Genomic DNA, 16,532 nt, shown 5'->3' on the forward strand with positions numbered 1-16,532 from the left:
TGTTGAGTATTCTGGAAGTATACTTATTCAATAAAGTAGCCAGTGACCTACTGCGGCCGATGTCAAGTTTACCACTAGTCAACCTTACGAAATGTGTCGGTCGGATCTTTTTTTTATTCTGTCCATATGTTCATCCTAATTATAAATCGACTTATGTTCACAAGCTAACCTCAATTACAAAGATGTTCACTTATTTTGCATCAGCTGACTCTGCACTGTACCTTCATGCTTCTTAATCATATCAGGAAAAGTAATCCACTGACACCTTCGGTGGTATGTACTGGCACGACATTGCGTACTTCGTCATTTTCTTGTTTTTAAATTTAGTCATTCACTTCAAAATCTTAGAAAAGAAATTTTGGCCCAGAGTGCCCTGAATAAGTTAGTATAGCAGGAGTTATCGATCTGGTTTCCCAGTAGGTGTATGTGCGTGTCATGGCGCAGACCTATTCACGTGGGAGTACGCCAGTGCCATGTTTTGGCGTGCGTTACGGGTCGCTCGAGCCCCTGCGCTGCTGCTACACGTCACATGGTAGTATGTAGCAGCACAGAAGACAAAGGAGTGAGTTTGAACGAGCGCCAAACATTTCGATGTCGGTATCCCGGGTGACAACCTTGTGCAGAATCACCTCACTACAAATACAATTCCTCAGAAACGATATCAAAACTACTCTGTAGAAACGTTAGTAGAGTCAATCGTCTAGGGTGCTCCGAGACTTGTATCTTTTCTGTAGTTTCGGGGTCCAGGAGCTTCATTATGCACAAGGACGTCCACGTTTAAAGTGTCGCTATCTGGGCTCCTTCAAAAGCAGTTAACTACACTGTAAACAGGTTTGACCCTTTTAGGGAGTTTTGGCCTCGTTGCATAACTTCAGCCCTTAAGGGAGGACAATATCCTCCATTCGAACGGAGTTTTTTTTCACACCCTTGTGTTTGGTGGTGTTAAGGGGAATTATGGGAGTTTTTTAATTCTCCTTTGAACACCAACCCCTCAGTGGTTGCAGGAGTCTATATGGAGAATTATGGGAGGTTTTTAATTCTCCTTTGAACACCAACCCACGAGTGGTTGCAGGAGTCTATATGGGGAACGTTGGGAGTTTTTCATTCCTCTTTTGAACACCAGAACTATGGAAGTTCTTATGAGGAGCTTTGGGAGCTTTTACAAGTTGACATGGGTATTTTATTTTGCTTCTTATGGGAATTTATAGGAGAAGCGATGGGAGTTCTTACGTACATATTTTCGGAAACGTTTGGCTTCTTAAGGGCGTTTTGAAGGATACCTTTGGGAAATTATTTTACCTCCTTGTAGGAGTGCTTAGGTGTAAACCTGGGAGCAACCGTTCCCATATTTTGGGAGCTCTGCTTAAGGGAGCACTTATGGATAGTTTTGAGAGTTCGATTTTTGCTTTTTATGGGAACATATACGAGAATGCTTGGGAGTGAATTTTTACAGCTTTAGGGAGCTGTTTTACTAAGGGAGTTTTAAACGGATGTTTTGGGAGTGCATTTTAGCTCCTTATTAGGGCTTTTACAGGTAGGTCTGGGAGTTTATTATGCACTTTTTGGGAATTTTACGAGGTTGAAGGGAGTTCTTTTTGTGTGTGTGTTTAGTAGATTGTGTCTGATGAGTGCAAAAACCATGACAAAGCAATAAAATGTCTGGAAATTTATTGCAGTTCCAGAATCAAATGTGCCAGCATGATAGTACAATCAATGACTATTAGCATAATGAAAGTGAAATAATTCAATAAATTGGATACAAACAAGCAAACCAGTTTGACAGGAAATTCAAGCATATTGCAAGCTTCAGTACAGTTGAAAATCCACAAGTGCAGCCAAGACTGAAATTCAGCGGCTCAAAACATCATGAGCTATTGGGCAGTCCTTGCATGCATTAGAACAGGCCACATTTGTTTTTGCATGTAAAAAGCATGCTACAAAAAATGATGCAAAGGAGGCCAGACAGCACCAATGACCTAGAACATAATGAAAGTACCTTTGAATACCTATGCTATTTCTAATAGACATCTACGTACAACTTATTCTCTCATGTAACACACAGGTGCAAAGAAAAAGCAGAAGTGGTACCACCCACTCTGAATCAATTTCCTTAGCGTGCAGCACCTGAAATTCAAGCTTGCCAGCTAGAGAACATGACAAGTTCACAGCAAAATGGGCATAATGTGATAACAGTAGACAAACAGGTGATATCTCAGGCTGAAGTTAATTCAACAAGGGGACAAGTCGTCATCAGGGAAAGAAAATCCAAGCAGACAATTCCAGCTCACACTTGCTACACAGATGTCGCTACATAGGTTTGTGTTGTGATGCCCCATGACCTAAGTCAGCATCAAAGAGGTTCATTAAAGAGTGGCACATATGCAATGGCACACACCCAGTGTACATACACAAGTTTGTGTCAAAAAAGTTCATTGGAGAGCTGCATCTACCCAGTGGCCCCAAGTGCTCGTAGTAGCCCCAGGGGCACATACTGAATTTCCACAAATATAAGGAGTTTTTTTTTCAAAATTTCTGGCGTCAGAAGATGCCTCGCCTTATATAACTGACATAGACACAAACAACAAGATCACTCATAGAAATTGGTGCCAGCAACCTGCCAAACTCCCATACTTCTACACACCTTGCTACCCCAACTAAACCCCCATGGTGAGCATTTAAACTTACCTCACCTTCTCTATGCACTCACTCATTTTGCTGGATATCCATGGAGTGGAGAAAAGTGAACTATATAAATACTGCCAAGGAAAACGGTTGTTACCCTAACGAAGAAGTCCACTTCTCAAAAAAATTTCTCCACCTGACATAACACTTGTTCGACCTCTGCTGATCACCTTCAGCTGAATATTGCATGTCACACAAAGCAGCAATTCAACTATAATTTTTAGTTTTATAATGAAACAAAAATTTCTTAGGATGTGAAAGAAAATATGATACAGGAACCTTTAACAGTATCCATAAGTGTGAAATTTTTACACAGGCAAAGAGGCAAACACTTTGCCACCAGGGCACACATAAGGCGTCATTACATTTTCTCTGCAAAAAGCCTTAACACCCCGACGACAGGTGGTGTTGCATGAAGCCATGCATGCATTTCAAAAAATAGGCATTTTGTATTTTCTTCTTCCGCAAGATCAAGGCAGGCAGGCTGTGATGCTGTGCAAACAGTGGTGGCCTTCAAAAGGGAAGGAATCCACACAAAAGGCCATGGTACTGTTGAGATGGCAGTGCATGATAGGGAGCATTCTGGAAAACCAAACAAAATAGATTATGTACTATTGTATTGCAAACAGACACCGCATGAATATTTAAACATAGCATCACCAATTATTCAACAGTGCTGGGCCATTCAATGCTACCACTCCAAGTGCATCTTGGCCACCTCAGATTTTAGGAAAAATTACAGCCCATTGTACAGTTGCAGACTGGATGAAGTGGAGAGTATGACGAAAGCCCGTCTGGTCGGGATGATGCATACTAAAAGGAAGAGGTCCAGACACCGACCAAAATGTTTAAAATAGTTTTTTACATTTTCAAATTCAAATAAATTCACATAGCTTCAAAAATTCAAATAAGTACTTTAAACCATTTTGGTCAGTGTCCAGACCTCTTCCTTTTAAGTCGCAGAATGCACAAACAGACTACTTCGCGAAAATTTCACATGGTGTGAGTATCGTTATCTTGTAGGCTAAGGTTGAAACATCACGGCACTGACAAAGCTACAAACAAGTGCTTCTACGAATGACCACAAGGCCTTCCAGAATGTTTCATTATGTGAGATAGACCATTAATGTTTTTTATCTGCAAAGAGTATCTTCTTATTCTGACTTAAGTATAATAGACCTTCGAGCAATTTCTGAAAAGTATTTTCATCCAGCTCGGGTGGTTTATAGGCGCAAATAACCAATTTAGGAACCCCCATTTTGTAGTGAAGAAAGCTTATATTAAAAAAACCTATAGCTGCAGTGATTAAAAGCTTCTGAAATTCTGAATCAACTCTTTATGTCTGCAGAAGCTCTTTAATTAGGTATTAGGACGCCTTGCAGCACTGACAATGAAAGGAAATCATGACAACATATTAAAAAACTAATAAAATGAATGTGTTCTTGATAATATATGTTGTTGTATTATACACAGATTATACGAAACACCAGCAGTAATGTGCATATCTTCAGAGTGCACACACAGTTCACCAACGTAATAATAAATACAGGTCAACATCATAAAGCAACACATAGGTACTGGCGTTTTTCTTTCACATTGGCCTAAAAACCAATCACATGAGCATTCAGCCATCATATAAGCAGCACCTGCTTGCATGAATTCAAGGAACTTTCAGATGTGCAAAATCGTTTAGGAGCTTTTAAGCAATAGGCATGACACTACTATTATGATTAATTTGTTGCCTGTAAGTGGTAAATCAAGTGAACTGCTAGTTGTCCTTCCGGTGAAGGATATTGCAGAAAATGTGAGGACAAAAAGATTATAGTAGCTATTTGGAACTCATGAATGTTAAGAAGATAATATGCAATGTTACCATGCTGACAGACAGTCAGATAAAAGATGATACAAAGAAAATATTATATATAGATTACACAGATGCAAGCATTTTGCTTCTTTATTGCTGCAAAACTTTGTAGTTATAGAAGTGCTTCATCCCCTGAAAAATATTTTTAGCAATACATTCACTATGGAGTTCTATTGAGGATGCATCAGATTTGCATGCTACAAGTGGTTTGAGCTGTTCACAGACAGACATCTGGTTTGTAAATGCAAGAGCATGACGAAATACTGCAAGTGCTCCAGAAAAATGCTTGCATGGTAAGGGAAATGACAAAAACAAGAATGTGGATGAAAAGACCAAACTGCCCCAAAGTCTAATTTTAGCAATGTAAGGTTTTATGAAACATAATTACAGTTCTAAGACAAAACAAAATACCAACATGATATGCAGAGAATGGGTGCTGGACATCAAGCAACCTCACTAAACAATGATTACATACATAAAAACGACACATTCGCAGGAAATTTCACAATACACGACATATAAACTATGTGATTCATGATGCACCCATGTCATACATCATATTGTTCAAGTAACCAACTTCTTTATTCAAGACCCCTGTAGAAGGTTTGTTAATGCAGTTATTGGTTTCTTGGATGGAAAAGACCTAGTATACAAATCTGCACTTCCCTGCCTTATATTTGCAAACTGCATGTGTACAGTCACAGTTTGGCATGTTTTGCAATGTTTTGTGAGATATCCAGATGCTGTTACCACCTACATCTGTGCACAATGCTCCTGCAGCCTGCCATTACCACAAATCCTGGTCTATCCTACATAATACCCCAGTCACACGGGCACTTTCAAAGTCCTTTGAACCAAAGATTCTTTACTTCAAGGGAGAATGTGCACTGTCACACAGGCACAGCAATGGAGCCCTACTGGAAGGTGGCTTTGAGTCAAAGGAGTGCGCGTTCGTCCTTTGAAACCTCAAGGGAATACTCCCAAGCCTAGAGGGCGTCTGACAGTAGAAAAAATAATCTAAAGATATGGAAGTTCAATTTTTACCTCTTCAGAACAAGCTTATAAGTACTGAATACTGTTACTAAAGTACTAAACACTTTCGGGACACCCGCAATCTCCATCATGAAAGCGCCGGTACAGCAACACCGGTACGGCCTGTCGTCAGCAGCAACCTCGACACAACACGGTTGCCATGTGCGTTTTGGTTGTTTGGTTAGTGGCTGCTAGGTATCCCAGTCTCCTTGGCTTTTTTCTGCACATCTTTCCTTGTCACTTTTGTTTCTTAGTTTTTACAGCGTTTACGTGTACCTACCGCTACCTAGCCACAAAGAACGAAACAAAGCAGTTGAAGCAAAGGCAACAATGAATAATCGACGCCAATGTGCGGTGTACGAAGCGGTACACATGGTGGCCATCATTACAATAAATACATCTGTTTGTGATAAAGTAATGCCTTTACTACGTGTGCGTTTTGTTTTGATGTTTCTATGTATTAGGAAAAATAAATGTTGCTGAGAAAAATGTGACAAATTTATTATAAGACGCATTGGGCTATATTTTTTTATTACTTTCAAGGTGATGGTAGCGCTAAGGATACATTGCGGTCTCTGTTAAAAGCTTCAACGGTGACTACCTGGAGACCATGTAGCACCGACATATATCCGTTGAACTAATGTCTCTGAAAGCTCAATGCTCCTTAACTTCAAAGGACCTTTGGCATGCTCGTGTGACGGGTATAACACTTGCTGCTGAAGGCATTAAAGGCACTCAAAGGTGCCTCAAAGACAGGCTGAGCATTCTGCGCAGGTTAGCGTGTCAGCAAGGCCTGAAACACTTGCGGGACATTGTAAAAGATGTCAATACATGGCAAAATACAACAGCACAACATACTCAGAAAATGTAAGCCTAAAATTCCACACTGATATATAAGGGCCTTCCCAGACAAACCGATAAATGCAATAGCACACCTTCTATTGAAATCTCGAATATAAGAATTGATTACTTGAAAAAGATGTACGGTACATGCAAAATAGAATGAGTGATGTATGTTATATGTCGCGTATAGTCAAATTTTGCTGCAAATTTGAGCATTTCATGCATTCATATAATCGCACTCATGTACTAAAACAAGTTCATGTGTAGTGCTCATCCTGTGCATTTCATGTGTTTCATCTTATAGTGTAGTAACTATGTTTCCTAATGCCAGTAACCAACTCTCCCAGCTTTCAGCAATAGTATGCAAGATTATTTATTCTTAGAAGTATGATAGCAGGAAGAAACAAGGATAAAGACCTGTCAACAGGACTAGCATCAACTACAAGCTGATTTGGCTCCTGGATGGAAACGAGTATTAGTAATCGTAATCATTATCAATGTTTCAATGAGGGAGTGGGTGAACCCAGAACTTGCACAAATAACTACAGTAGCCACATGGCTGAACATATGAGCCGTGGGTGTTTCCCTATCTTCCAGCACATGAGGTTAGTTGCAGAGCCCCGAGAGAGCTGAGAGGGAAGCGATTGTGGTTTTCCACATTAGCAAATAAAGATCGACATGTGTCGGAAAATAATCACCATCTCTCATCGAAAACATGTAATTGTTTATAGAGCACTTATCCTCAATTCATTACACAGATTGCGTTAGGTGACTAATTTGTTTTACTACTGTTCTTAGTGCCCCATACAAGATTAACCTTTTCCATGCCAATTTTATTTTCAGAAAACCACTGAAATTTCTAAAATATTTTTATTAGCTATTCTTTGTGAAGAGTTTTTATTACTGCAATATCAGCAGTTCGTTTAAAATTTTCTGCTGCCTTTTACTAGCTGTTTTTCATGTTTTTAGGTTGCAAACAGACAAGGACGCAGAAACTGTCTACATGAAGCATATTTTTTTAAAGAAAGTCAAGCGTGCTTTTGTTATCCTCCATGAAAAATGTTATTGCAGGAAGAAAGGTGGTTAACCGAGGGCCCCTATTTTTATGATTCATATCATAAGAAGCCAACAAACACTGACACCAAGGACAACATAGGGGAAATTACTTGAGCTTAATAAATGAAATAATGAAACGATAAATTAATGGAAATGAAAGTGGATGAAAAAACAACCTGCCACAGGTGGGGAACGATCCCACAACCTTCGCATTTCGCATGCGATGCTCTACCAATTGAGCACCGCGGCGCCGTTTACCGATCCACTTTCTTGGGTATTTGTTTCCTTGTAGAACCCTGGGAGTGTTAGCCAGCGTTACCACTCACAGACCTTGGCGGCGGACATGGAACATCCTTTCTGCCGCAGGCGTCACGAGAACGTGATCTTTTTTTAGTGAAGGCAACCGGTCAATAAACCCACACATGCTACCTGAAGGCATCAATGTTGCCTGATTCGAGACACTCGTTATGTAATAAATGAGAAGAAAGAGGGTTAACCGAGGGCCCAATTTTTACTAGTAATATCATAAGAAGCCAACAAACACCAAGGACAACATAGGGGAAATTACTTGAGCCTAATAAATGAAATAACGAAATGATAAATTAATCGAAATGAAAGTGGATGAAAAAACAACTTGCCACAGGTGGAGAACGATCCCACAAGTTCACTTTCTTTTTTTGGGGTGGGGGCAAAAACTGAACACATAACTAATCACTGATCTATCATGCAAGTGGTGTTGCCTATCTCAATAGTCTATATAAAGACAGAAAACTTGGCTCAGGTGTTTTTATCTCTAAAAGAAAAGACAAGCTTTTATACGGCAACCTATCAACTTGAAGCCCACGGTAGTAGTTCTCTTCTATGGCATCTAGCTGTTGAGCACGAGTCAAATAAAAATTAATGCAAATGTATTAGTGTTCCATGCTTTTAATGCATGGAAAAGGGACACTAAAGGAAATTAATGAGTTAAGCTAGATTAAAGGTTAGCCTTCTGTAATAACAAATTCATCATTTATACCAAGAACAGAGCTTTTATAAGCAAGAAAATCAGAGAACTGGAACATCAAAGGGCACCAACTAATATATTGAACCAAATTCTGTAGTTTTATTTGCCAAAACCACAATATGATTATGAGGCATGAAGTACGAGGGATTCTGGAATAATTTTGACCCCCTTGGTTACTCTACTGTGCATACAGTGCAAAACACACATGCATTTTTGCATTTCACACCTATCAAAATGCAGCTGCCACAGCTACAATTTGATTATCCACCATCAGGCTTGGCAGCGCAACACCAAACAGCCCAACTCAGAGCCCATGCTTGTCAGCAACCTTCTGCAGTGAGTGCATCACTTGGTGCTCATGAGGCAGTACTTCCAGCTGCTTCAGCTGCTTTAAAGTGTGCGCACTGCTGGCTTTTGCTGTTTTACAGCCCTTAAAGCCCAACCACAACAAAAGTTAGGGCTGCATAAAAAAATGATTCAAACAGTGTAAATACAAAACAGCATTCTAGCAATCTTGATACCGAGACTGAAATGAATGCCACGATTACCAGTAACTGGCAGTGAGGCATGACTCAGATTGCAGGGCACCTTAGTGTGGCCTACGAGATAAGGGACCACCTGCAGCTGCCTGCAGTGATAAAAACCTGAAGGCGATGTGGACTCTCGTCATAGCCACTAACCACCAGGTTCATGTGTCGTCTGCTAATACAGTATTAAAAGAGTATCAAAAAGAAAATTAGATACCAGCCCCGCAGCTTTGCCAAGATGACTACAGTAGTATTTACTACTAATTTATTACCAATATAGCCAAAGTGAAATTTCATTGCATTTGGAATTTAAGCTTTTGCAGTAGGGGTTTTGAGATGTGATAATCGCAATGCTCCTGTGCTTTGTGACATTACATCACTAGATATTTGACAACGCCGTGGTTCTAAGTGTTTTTACATACATCGATATCTTGATTCTTTTACAACCTAACTCTAATATGACACATGAGAATACGGTAGATAACATTTGAAATGTCTTTAATGGGCACGGAAAAGGACTAACCTTTACACATGAGACACGCATGGTGAAAGCATTGTAAGCAAGGCTCCCACGTGTCTTTAAATAATTTTTCACTTTGGTCGGTGTCAGTTCTGTTTTTTCCCTTGACTCTTCCTAACCGGACAAGACTTCGTCAGACTCAACTTCATTAACCCATTGACAATATGCTGCATATCTTAGGTAAACATTTGATGCTCACCCTAACGCATGTTTCCTGAAGTTACCAACTAAGAGCAAAGAAAGGTTAGCTACTGTATGAACCAGCCTAAATCCATGTTAAGCCCACAATTGCCCAATGTGCCTTGAATAGGCTCTAAAAATGTGTATTAACACAAGGCGCAATAGATTTTGTGCTCACGTTGGCATGTTCATAACAGCTGGCCTCCCTCACTCTCATCATCGGAATCTCAGAATCCCTACTGCGAAAACTTCAGGAGTGGAAAGCAGCAAAGGTGCGCAGTTTGAAGCAGCCAGAGGCACTGCCTCATGAGCACAGCAGTTGCACTCACTGAAGAAGGTTAATGACAAATATGGGGCCCCATTCGTGCTGCTGGTTCCGAAGAAGCCATCTAAGCTTTTTTCCCACGCTTGAGTGTAAAAATACAGCTGCTTTTAACAAAAGGCATGCAACACCGTTCATGAATTGTGCCATTGGAATGGTTTACCAAATAACCTCTTACTTCTGGTAAGCTCTACACAAGCCAAATTGGATGCTGCACTGATGAAAGGGCAAGAGAACATTTGCAGAATATAAAAACAAAGTAAGACCAATGTAGGTGAGCATTGTAACACATGCACTTGTCATCCACAACTTGAAATATATTCTTGGCAGAAGTAGAAACATGAATTCACAACTGATATCAGAAGCTCTTTTAATATCAAAGAATGACTGTGTAATTATTCGTTTTTTTTCTATTTCTCACAAGTATGTGTATGAATATTTTTTGCTTTCGGTTTACACAGGTTGCTACACCTCGATTTGTTTGACCCTGTTCCCTTCTTTGCAATCTTTCCTCCCTCCCCCTCTTTTATGAACTTCCAGAGAGATTATATGAATAGTTCCTGCTTTCTTAGGAAACATGGCACACACGCGGTGGATGTGGAACATCCTTTCTGCTGCAGGCATCACAAGTACGTGATCTTTTTGGGTGAAGGCAACTGGTCAATAAAGCCCCACATGCCAACTGAAGGCATCAATGTTGCCGGAATCAAGACCCTTGTTATGTAATGAACGAGAAGAAAGCAGATTAACCGAGGGGCCCGATTTTTATTAATCATAAGACGCCAACAAACAAAGGCACCAAGGACAACACAGGGAAAATTAACGGAACTGAAAGTGGATGAAGAAACAACTTCCCGCAGGTGGGGAACGATTCCACATCTACGCATTACGTGTGTGATGCTCTACCGATCGAGCTAACACAGCACCGTCTTCCCATCTATTTTCTGGGGTATTTATGTTACTACTAGAACTAACCCTGGGATTGTTAGCCAGTGCCACCACTCACAAACCTTGGCGATATGTAGAGCATCCTTTCTGTCGCAGGCATCACGAGTATGTGATCTTTTTGGGTGAAGGCAACTGGTGAATAAACCCACACGTAGCACCTGAAGGCACCAATGTTGCCAGATTCGAGACCCTCGTTATGTAATGAACGAGAAGGGGGTTAACCAAGGGGCCCGATTTTTTACTGCTGGTGTAGTACACACTTTCCTGCGTTTAGGGTGATGCCAGCTTCTTGCAGGTGCTGAAGTACTTTGTGCAGTCGTGCATCATGTTCTGTCTTCGTGCGGCCAAACACTATTATGTCGTCTTGCAGACATGCTTGGCCGTCCAGGCCTTCTAGCAGTCTTAGCATTTCCCAGTGGAAAAATTCAGTTGCTGTGGAAATTCTGAAGGACAATCAGAGGAACTTAAAATGGCCAAGTGGCGTCAGGAAAGTGTTGTACCTCTGGGACTCGGGTAACCAGTAACCAATATCCGGCTATAGCATCAAGTTTGCTAAACCAGGCAGCTCCGGTGAGTTTGGCCAGGCAATCATTGATGGTGGGCACTAAGACTCATTCTCACAGAATGTTCTATTTTAATCCTCCAAAGTCACTGCAGATTTGAAGCTCGCCTCCTTTATTTTTAGCCACTACCATAGGTGCATGCCACTCTGTGGTTTCTTCGACCTTTATGATGACACCCAGGCTCTCCGTTCTCTCCAACTCGCATTTGGACACTCGGCAACATGGGCAGAGGTACTCGCCCCGCGTACATAATAGCACACCGCTTGGCATCAGGGAGTAGCGATATATTGTAATCGGTCCTGAGAAGGTAGGCCCAGGTCTGTAGCCAGGTAGAGGTAGTGGCATAAAATGTTGGCTGGGTCGCTGACCTTGCCTTTTGACTCCGCTACTTCTAGGAGACTTGGTTGGACATTGAAGGATTTGATTGCGGGGGGACGTCAAAAAGTGCGTCATGCAGCTTGTCTATTACATAAATTTGTTCTTGACACAACCAGCCATTTCAGCACACGGTAGCAGTCTAACCGTTGCTTTTTTTTGGTCCTGCCGGGTCCGAGCAGCTGTTCTTTTGCTTGCTTCAGGTTTCCCGTGACTTGTTCGTCGTAGAGGCTTGTTGGCATGGCAGTCACATCTGCACCAGTGTCTACCTTGAAGCCATTGACCATCACATTGATTTTTCATGGCCCAGGATCCTGTTGGTCAGTTAATTGTCCAAGTAAACCTCTTCCAAAACAGCTTGGTATGTGCATTTTGTTCTGCTTTTTGGAAGCGGAAAAGCATATGGCAGCTGTGTTCCTTTTTACTGCAGGCACTGCATGTTTTGCCATTCGCCGTGCACATAGTGTGTGATGGTGAATCATAGGTGTCTTGTTGAGCCATACCACTTGCATGTCAGCGCAGTTTGGTCACGCTGGTTTTTACGAGAATTATTTGACTTTCCTTTGCTCTTCGAGAAGCTGTGCATGGTGTCTACAGCTTCAAGTGATTGTAGCTGTGGCCGTAGGTCCTTTTGCTGCTGTTTGATTGTTGCCGCCATGTTGCGAGCAGCGTTGACAGCGGCTTCCAGAGTAAGCTCAGCATTAAGTTGCAGCTTCTCACTTACCTACGTGTCTGTGGGACCGACCACGAGTCTACCACAGATCAGTTCCTCTTTCAGGGCGCTGTACTCAGAGGCTTCAGCGAGCCTGAAGAGTTCGGTGATGAACATATCGGCTGTCTCATGCACGTCTTGCTTCTGGCTGTTGAACTTTGCACACTCGTATATCATGTTCATCCATGTCAGGAAATTTTTTATGAACAGTTGCATTACTGTGTTGTAGTCGAGTTTCTCAGCATCACAGAGCCTGAGCAAGGCTAGGACGTCTTTGGCTTCACGACCCATGGCATAAATGAGTGTGTTCACCTGCGTCTCGTCGTAGTCTTTAGTCTGGAGATAGCTCTATAGCCCTCCCTTCTCGTGAGCCACCGTTTCTACTCCTCGGGCTGCCGAAAATCAAGTTTTTCCGGCAGTTTGACGACGAACGAGTTTAGTGGAGCTGCGTGCTGGGCTGTGGACACTGTAGGTGAAGCCATGGGTAGCAAAGTTTCGTATTCCCCGCAGTGCGCTGTGATGTAGACTTCTACTTGCGTGGTGCATTTCTCACAGCGTTGTCGAGTATCCCACCGTTGCCTCCATGTCATGGTCGGGTGACGAGCATACGTGATTGACAAAACGTAAGTGTTAACTGGAACTGTTTACTAGGTTGTGTATGCATAACAAGCACGGCTACATGCCGGCTCGGCTTACACGGTCTGGTCCGCTCTCCCAGAGGCGTTCCGCATCTTACATGACCGTGTACACAGCGCCATCTCGTTGCGGTAGCTCGCATGACACGGTGCACTAGTGTAACTCAATGGACAGCAACTTCAAAAAAAGTATATTTCGGAAGGCTGCCCAAGTTTAAACAACTCTCAGTTAACGTTAAGGTGATTTGCCCTCTTATTAACATGCACATTTACGCCACTAGACCATAACCTCATTGCTACATTATAGCACAGTTTTGGTCCGAATTAAAACACTGATATAACACAGCGGAAAAGTTACGAATAAGTGCCATAAATACGAAGAATATTAGAAGGGCATACACTATCATTCTTGCTAACTGCTCATTTGTTGAAATTCTGGCAGTCTTCTGAATTATAATTTTTAAACGTGCTGCCCATTGAGTTATGATAATGCATTGCGGTGAAATTTGATAGATGGCCGCAGAGCCAATTCAACATTTCAGTTTCAACCACAGCTAGTTACCCCTATGCTTTTCTTGGCTTCATTGCCTGCTGGCTTTATATGGTCGTGATTTTAAAAAAATGAAGCCCGTTTTCCTTCTCATTCATTCATGCGAGGGTTTGAAACCTCACAGCTTTGATGCCTTTAGGTAGCATGCATGGGTTTATTAGCCACATGCCTGCTCTCTTCCGTTCAGGTGTTACGCGACACCATCGTGCAAAAAAAGATGTTCCACATCTGCCCACCATGGCTCTAAATGGCGCTGGCTAACACTCCCAGGGCATAAATACCACAAATACCCAAGTTAGCACAATTGGTAGTGCATCGCGTGTGTACTGCAAAGGTTGTGGGTTCAGTCACCACCACAGACAAGGTCCTTTCGTCTGCTTTCATGACTTTCTTTCAATATTTTCTACATTTCAATTTCAACCACAGCTAATTACACCAACGCTTTTCTTGGCTTAATTGCCTGCGACCTTTATATAATCAGCAAAAATAAGGTTACAAGAAAATTAAAATAAATAAGTGGAGGACAGGGTCATCGGTGTTCAAAGAAGCACCTTCCTTTTTGTATCGTTAACCAACATGTGCGCCCAATAGGTAACTCCTCTACCTGCACATCTAATGACAATGCAAGAGATGCAGCTGGAACCCACAGTCAAATATATGTACAGCATACCAATGCATCTCTCCTCCGAAGGTAGTGAAGAGCACAGGTGCCTGTAGAATTGCGTGCCACGGTTCCTCTTGCCAACCCATGGAAAGGAGCATAAGTGATGCTGTAGAGCTTGCTCCTTCAAGCAGTGTTCAGGTATCCATTCATAATCCTGCATGTAGTGTCCAATGTATTGTAGATATCAAGACAGCTTCAGTCCTGCAGCAAATAAAGTGATCAGTTCTAACCAAAATGTTGAGATGTAGACACTTTGGCAGGCGGATGTTAAATGTTGAAGTTTCTGGGATGCCAGTGATAATTTCATTAAACATTATATGGGCCACTCATACAGGGATGGAAGCAGTCAAAGAAGTTTTGGAGCAGCTCTGGGAGGTGGCAAATTTGACACACTGGAGCATGAATTGCCCGTTTTCGAGCAGTAAATACATATTTACATGAGTAGCTTGGTAGAGGTCAATGAGTGAAATACAGGTATATGAAGAAAAGGTGTTCCTTATTTTACTTTACAGAGCACTATTTGATTATGGCAGATCAGTTCTGTGGAAGCCTGCAAGGCAAGTAAAATTCATGACAGGAAAAATTTTCACCCACCCTACTTTAGCATGAAGCTACGAAGGAGACCTGTACAGGTTTCTCGGAAACCACCATTAAATTACATACTGGATATGACAACTAACTGTGGCCAAGAAAAAAATTAATGAGTGCTTTCCGTGAACATCACCCACTCTATGTTGATAGGTTTATGTTTGTGCTACTCAAGTTTTTTTTTTTCCATTGTGAACAAGCAATTAATATGTACTTGTAATGAATGTTTATTTCCTTACTTATCGAATATGGTGCCAATGCAAAGGTTGTGGAATACGCCGAGAAATGACCGATAACAGCGTTACAATGACCTAGTTCATGTGTGGTCTCTTTTTTTTCCGACAAAAAAACAAACAAACAAGCGAATTTTTCTTTAGAAATTCACGTGACAATGCGCTCCGCATCAGTAATAAGTGGTCTCAGACAGAAACAGTGTCATCAGTGCACTGCATATATTATGAATGTGCAAACCTGGGGCACAGTCTTGTAAAGGTTCGCAAAGCGAACTGTTACCAAGATCGCGCTACTTCGCATTTGGTAGGGACTGTACTTGCACGCCAAAAACTGCTGACATGTCGAGAAAAAACTGCAGCTGCTCTTTCCCAGTGCCCCTATTTGACAAAGTTTTTGTAAAGATTGATGCAATAGTGCGCAGAAGCATTGTCATGGTAAGGGCAGTTTATTTTCACCTTTTATTTATTTCACGGGCTTTCATTCTCGTGCCTTCACAAATCCTAGGCTGTCTTAAATGCTGTTACCGGCCATTTGTAACCATCATACAAAGCTTTTCATTGACATCTCATCAATTAGGTAAATCAAGACACTCATCAGATACAGTGAACACCATTCGAGTAGTGCACTCTGGTAATTTTTTATTCTTGGCAACCTGCAGTTGAGATAGCAGAATATTGCATAATAAATGTGAAGTGACGTAGTGGTCATTGCATATTTGCGAGTATTTTATATCTGTTTTGACACACTGGTTGGAAAAAAGACATGAACGGGCATGTTAATTGCACTTGAGCTATGGTATAAAAGTTTCCCTTGTTGCGCAAGGGCGTCTACATTAGACAGACGGGAAGGGGTATCAATGATTCATAATAAGGTTAGTTACAGCGCAACCTAAGACAAGGACAACAGAAGGTACAAAATGACGACACGGCGCTGTTTTGTACCTTCTGTTGTCCTTGTCTTAGGTTGCGCTGTAACAAACCTTAGTATGAATCCCAACCAACTGGCCCAACTTGCCGTTCTGATGCAGTATCAACGATTGCTTGGGCGAGCATAGTTACAACCTTCATAAAAGTTAACGAAGTAGGCCCCTTGCGATGCATTGCAAGACTTGTGGATGCAAACTAGTTTATTTAAAGAATGTGTCATCATAGGATGCAGTAACATTCAACTGATGCGCGAGATTACTGATCAGGCTAATGCCATTGCCAAATACGTTAGGGTGTGCGTGAGT

General features: G+C 41.6%; 2 long non-coding RNA genes across 2 annotated transcripts in view; both read right to left on the reverse strand.

The window, feature by feature from the left end:
- LOC129385930 (uncharacterized) overlaps nucleotides 1-16,532 on the reverse strand; it is a 59,994-nt gene that overhangs the window by 14,086 nt on the left and 29,376 nt on the right. The gene's annotated exons all lie outside the window — the stretch shown is intronic.
- On the reverse strand, nucleotides 1,652-15,846 carry LOC129385929 (uncharacterized). The gene is made up of 2 exons (XR_008613398.1): nucleotides 14,486-15,846; nucleotides 1,652-3,264 (listed from the first exon to the last, which is right to left on the reverse strand). It is a non-coding gene; the product is annotated as an uncharacterized lncRNA (long non-coding RNA).

The sequence above is a fragment of the Dermacentor andersoni genome, chromosome 7 (assembly GCF_023375885.2).
Source record: "Dermacentor andersoni chromosome 7, qqDerAnde1_hic_scaffold, whole genome shotgun sequence".
Lineage (NCBI taxonomy): Eukaryota > Metazoa > Arthropoda > Arachnida > Ixodida > Ixodidae > Dermacentor > Dermacentor andersoni.